Source organism: Bombina bombina, chromosome 3 (assembly GCF_027579735.1).
Source record: "Bombina bombina isolate aBomBom1 chromosome 3, aBomBom1.pri, whole genome shotgun sequence".
NCBI classification, from domain to species: Eukaryota; Metazoa; Chordata; class Amphibia; order Anura; family Bombinatoridae; genus Bombina; species Bombina bombina.
Window position 1 is genome coordinate 179,425,715 of NC_069501.1, and position 6,000 is coordinate 179,431,714.

At 40.2% G+C, this 6,000-nt stretch overlaps 1 long non-coding RNA gene across 1 annotated transcript in view; it reads left to right on the forward strand.

Moving 5' to 3' along the window:
* Window positions 1–5,757, forward strand: part of LOC128651539 (uncharacterized) — a 55,302-nt gene extending 49,545 nt beyond the window's left edge. Inside the window, exons 4-5 of the long non-coding RNA XR_008401116.1 lie at window positions 5,392–5,475; window positions 5,551–5,757. This is a non-coding gene — a long non-coding RNA (uncharacterized LOC128651539). The remainder of the gene's footprint in view (window positions 1–5,391; window positions 5,476–5,550) is intronic.
* Window positions 5,758–6,000: the final 243 nt, after the last annotated feature.

Here is a 6,000-nt window from a genome sequence, read left to right on the forward strand (position 1 = left end):
GCTGATTTGAATTTTAAGAATCAAATCAGCCAATAGGAATGCAAGGGACACCATTTTGAAAAGGCTCCCTTGCATTGAAGATCCAGTGTATGGCGGTGACCGTATGAAGAGGATGCTCAGCGCTAGATGTCTTTAAGGATGGATCTGCTCCGCACTGCTGGGATGAAGATGAACACTTCTCGCCACCTGGATGAAGTCTTCTTGCCGTCTGGATGAAGACTTTTCGCCACCTGGATGATGATGGATGTCCAGACTTGAGAAACTGTGAGTGGATCTTTGGGGGTTAGTGTTAGTTTTTTTTAAAAATCTTTTTAGTTTTTTTTTTTTTTTTAGATTAGGTTTTGGGCTTTAGGTAAAAGAGCTGAATGCCCTTTTCAGGGCAATGTAAAAAAGCTGAATGCCCTTTTAAGGACAATGCCCATACAGGGCAATGGGTAGCTTAGGTTTTTGATAGAGTTAGGTTTTTTTATTTTGGGAGGTTGGTTGGGTGGGGGGTCTTTGTATTTTTTTCCAGGTAAAAGAGCTGATATTTTTAGGGCAATGCAAAGTTTATTGTAGGCTAGAGTTTTTTTTTATTTTGGGGGGGGGGGTTCATTTTTATAGGGCTATTACATTAGGTGTAATTGTTTTTATTTTTAATAATTCAGTTTGTTATTTTTCGTAAATTAGTGTTTGTTATTTTTCGTAATTCAGTGTTTGTTATTTTTTTGTAATTTTAGACTTAATTTTTTTTAGTAGTGTTATGTTTTTTTAATGTGTAATTTATTTTTTTAATTGATAGTTATTTTAATTTTAGTATAATAGTTTAGCATCAGCTGACCCATCAGGTGACCCAAAGTGCCGTCCATGGTCATACCGGAATATGCAGCGAGCTAGTTCTCCAGCTTGAATTGGGACGTAACTACTCCTGGATTAACAGGGTTTCACAGCTACAGCAGTTTTGGAAGGTGCAGTACGTTGTTTCTGCTCTGCACCTATTGAAACACTCTGTATATGAGCATTCCAAGCACGAACGGTATATGTCAATGTTCTAAGTGCCGATGCTAGCGGCTGTCTAATATATTTAAATACACTCTGCAGGCCATATACACAACGCCCGGAGGCGGTTCTTGCTAAGTGCCGATGCTAACGGCTGTACATGGTACCTGGAGACGCCCTATAGGCTACATACATAACGCCCGAAGGCGCTATTGCTACTAAGAGAACTTTCATTTGCCATAGAGGTGCACTTCCCTTGTTTGAAGGAATCATGTTATAATGCACTTAACAGACTTGACGTATCGGCCATATACTGTCAGCTTTCTCTGCTGTATTATTTTACTAACTTTCTGTGCATACATTGTCTCTGCCTATCACATACCGTTGAATTTAATGCTTGGCTTTGAGTGTTTTGATTGCACAGCTTAGATCCTGTATATTGATACCTGCCCAGGTTATACCTCATTAACTTACAGTAGTTCTGTGAGCAGCTGGGTGTAGCTGTGTATATCACCACTCTTTCCTTTTCCAGCTAACATGTGAAATGTCTAAACTCACTGCATGGCTTGTGAATGTAAAACAATTTTGTGCTTTGCATGCTTTATGTCCGCCTTTGACCTGCTGCTATATATAGAAGTACTCTATAGATAACCTAGATCCCAATTTTGTATACTGCCCAGGATATACCTTCACACGGTTAGTGAAGATACTGTGTGCAGCTGGGAGTGGTTACTCTAAATATACATCGCTAATTACATATTAGCTTTCTACATAGGCACTGGGGTACACACTGACCAGTCAGTCTTTATTGTAATTTTGCTATAATCAAGGTATATTATGTATAGCAATCAAATATCAAGCCTATATTATATTCGGTAATACCATATATGCACATTTCCCTTTTAGGGAGATACATTGTGACAGATTGTTTGGGTGCATATGTCAATAAAGTGCTATTCTTTACTTGCAATTTGGAGCAGTCTTATTCTGTGAAGAGTGCTGAAGTCCCGGTGTTTTTGGAAATAATTATTTCATGTTTCCATTTCTTTTTTTCTTTTTTTTTTTTTTTTTTTTTTTAAAACATTTTTTATTGAGGAGTTGTATATTACAGTGGTTTGAGATGCCAAGATATAAAGAAAATACAGATATAAGGAAATAAGTAAATAAAAACGTAAATTATGCATACAGCAATATGGAACAGTTTGGTAGTTCTTGGCTGGGACTCCTATTTTTAGTCCCTTCTAGAAATATCATGGACCACTCTTGGATCCGTACATTCAATATATAGAAAATCTGTAGGGATAAATAAGTACAAACAAAACCCACATAGAACTATTCAAAAAAACAAAACTGCAATAGAAGGTAATTAGCCTCTGATGGTATATTAACTTAGCTGAAGATGTATCTGCCAGGACCTCATAGGGAAATTATCATGGGGGACTGTAGTGAGCTTATGCCATTGATAGGGAGCAATTTTATAAACAGGGAACCTGTGTGGGAAGAATTATATCCTGTGGCTACACCTCCTCATACTCTGCGATGAATATACCCTATAACAATCGGCAAGCAGAGTGCAAAGCTGTCTAATGAGGGAGGGGGGGTCAGGGCTCTAGATATAGTTGGGCTTTAATGCTAAAGCATATAACATCTTGGGCTCCACCAGTGTGTCTGTCTGAGTCACTATTCAATAATTATACAATGGAGCTGGCCGTCTCCTCATATTGCGCAAACATCCCCAGTGTCATAGTATGGTGACAGCAACATCAAGTTATGATCCCCTATAATATGGTAAAAAACCTCTTGGCGGTGCCCACATAATACATATGAGCTCGCACTTAATCATCCCCCAACCCACCATCCCCGCAGTGCGGCAATGCCTAAATAATAAACAGGAAACAGTCAACGGGACTTTTGAACAGGGCTTATACTCAATGCTACTACATTATACAGCATAACAAACTGGCATCTGTCATATAGCAGACCCTTCAGCCAGTGTCAAAACATAAGCGTGTCCTTTTCAGCATTGCCACAGAGCAAGGAACATGCCGTTTTCTTTTGTGGCTGGAGCGTTGTCTTCCAAATAAACAAATAAATAGTCCCGTGGTTATCAATCTCTCGTCAAGTGGTTTTATGTCCCCACCGTTCGCTTGGACTGCAGAGCATAATAGTGTCCATGCTTTTCTGTCCACAGCGGTCTGCAGTGAGAGGGTGCGGCTGTTTTTCCCCAAGATAGACATTAAGGCCGCCCGGAGCTGTAATGGATCCCCAGTATATGACAGGGTAGTGAGCAGGAGGACCGGGTCATCTAGTTGTTGATGTAGTGGGGCAGGCTGAGATCTGTGCAGAGTGTATTTACCACTGAGGAGCGGCTCACGATCTTTAAGCTTGGCTGACGGTGTGTGTGTGCAGGGAGCCATCTCGCTTAGGGATGCCTGCAAAGAGCGATGTTCCCCAATAAACAGATCTCTACCATTTTCTTTGCGACAGACATGTTGTAGGTTTTCATCACTATTTGCTGCGACTATGCAGGGATGTTGTTTTATGTTCAGCTCTATAGGTTTAGAAGTAGGCACCCCAGCCTGATGCCCTGTATCCTCCTCTATCTCTTGTAGTCTATTTACTAGATAGTCGTAAGGTGCAGACTCCATGAGCCGGCGCATGAGGGATGCAAGTTTTATCGGTATATCCTCCAAGAGCTCTAGGTTGCCTTCCCCCGACATGAGTTATATTTTTGCCCTTCTGGAGGTCCCGGCAGAATAGAAGATTACTTAGTTTGTCAATGTACAGTCCAGTATTATGGGTTGTAGAGACTCAGTAAGTCTGATTGCTCCGACAGCACTGATCACCCGGCTCTACCCGGGGGGAGGTGATTGCCTAGGAAAAGAAGGCCGCCGCCATAGGCCCTTAAACTCCGATCTGGGCCTCCAGTATCATACAAACAGCAAAAAGTAGAAAAATATGATGCCACAATAGCCAGCACTGGGAAATAGTTAGATGATATGTTCCACTCCTGCTGTTTAAGGATAATAATCGGCGGATTATTAAAATTCCTCTGGACCCCACAGAACATGCATCCTATCCAGGACACAGCTCGGACACGCCCCCCTTCCATTTCTTTCTTATATATTTTTATTGACATAGATTTTTAAAGGGTCTGCTGAACTTAAAGGGCCACTGTAAGTAAATATTTTCTATGCCTGTTACTAACTAACTACCCCAAATACGCTTTTTATCAATAGCATTTCATTAACATATCTCTACTGTATATCAGAAATCTTGTCTGCAAATTTAATTGTTTTCCAAACCCACTCCGTGGGTATCCTTTGCTCTGTACCAATCCGTTTACAATACCTAGGTTTCAAAATGGCGCTTTAAACACAAAGTTATTGGTTTAAGTATTTTGAACATGCAGTGCTGAAAATAGTGGGCAGGATAACGTGACATCATCGGCGAATAAAATATATAACTTTTAGAACGTTATGAAACTTCGTTTTGGAGAAAATATAGGTCAGTAGGTTTTAATTAATGTTTATTAACTTTAATATGTTAGTTGTTAAGCTTAAAAATTATAACAGAAAGTAATCCTTTAATCTTTATGTGAAAAATGATAACATTGGTGTTATATGTATTTTTTTGGTTGAGCTCCATAACCTAGCAATTGCTTCCCACTTTGATATTTTGCTTGAGTTTAGTATAATAGTTATGTTAGGTAATTGTTAGTTTAAACTTAGTTTTTTTTTAAATTTCACAGGTAAGTTTTTATTTATTTTAAAGTAGGGATATTGTAATTTTAATTTAAAGCTAGGGGGTGATAGGTTTAGGGGTTAATAGTTTAATTTATTAGTGGCAATGGGGGGCTGACGGTTTAGGGGTTAATAGATTAGTTAGTGTCGGTGGTGTCGGGGAGCGGCTGTATAGGGGTTAATAACTTTATTATAGTGGCGGGAATGTGGGCTGGCGGCAGATTAGGGGTTGATAAATTTTAAATAGTGTTTGCGATGCGGGAGGGCCTCGGTTTAAGGGTTAATAGGTAGTTTATGGGTGTAAGTGTACTTTGTACGAGTTTAGTTATGAGTTATGTGAAACATTTTTGTCACATAAAATCCATAACTACTGTTTTCAGATGGTGGTATGGATCGTGTTGGTATAGGCTGTAACGCAAGCATTTTAGCCTCACTGCACAACCTGTAATACCGGCGCTATAAGAATCCCACACAAAAACGTAATTTTTTTGAGTGCGGGATTGACGTTGCATTACAGGCTGCTATGCTTGTGATATAGCTATACTGACACGACTCGTAATGACTGCGTTACTGTTTTTACGCTGAAATTGCCATTTGTTCAGCGTTAAAGCCGTAATGCACAACTCGTAATCTAACCAAATTATTTTTGTTGGTGCTTCATATCTGACAGCTGAAAGAGAGGAATCCATTGGCGAGGATGCTGCCACAGCCCTATAACCAGCGATGGAGGATCATGAGGTGGCTGCAGCAGAATGTAAGAAATGATCATATTATGCTTTAACACTTGTATCTTGATAATGAACATATTTTATTTGTGTTTTTATTACAGCTCGCAATCAGGGGACCCATACAGACCCTTTCCTGCTGAAACTATTTGGCCAACTTACGGAGGGGCTGCGAATTGTTGCTGATGCAGTTCGGGGAATACAAGAGGCCTTAAAGTGAATGTAAAGTTTGCGGAATGAGTGCCTGGTTTTAAAAAAAAATCTTTTAAAACAGCGACACTTTCTTTCATCAAACCTTACATTTCACTGGTTTTGTTAAAATACTTACCTTTTCTTCTTGAAAGCCGCTCCAGCGCTTCTCCAGCCCGTCGCAAGCCTTTTCATACGTCAGCAATGACGATTCTAGCATCCTCCAATAACAGCTCCCCCCCGGTGGGAATCATTGCCTAAAGCAACGCTGTGATTGGAGGAAGGCCGGGATCGTCATTTCTGACGTAGGAAGAGGCTTGCGACGGGCGGGAGAAGCGCTGGAGCGGCTTTCACAAAGAAAAGGT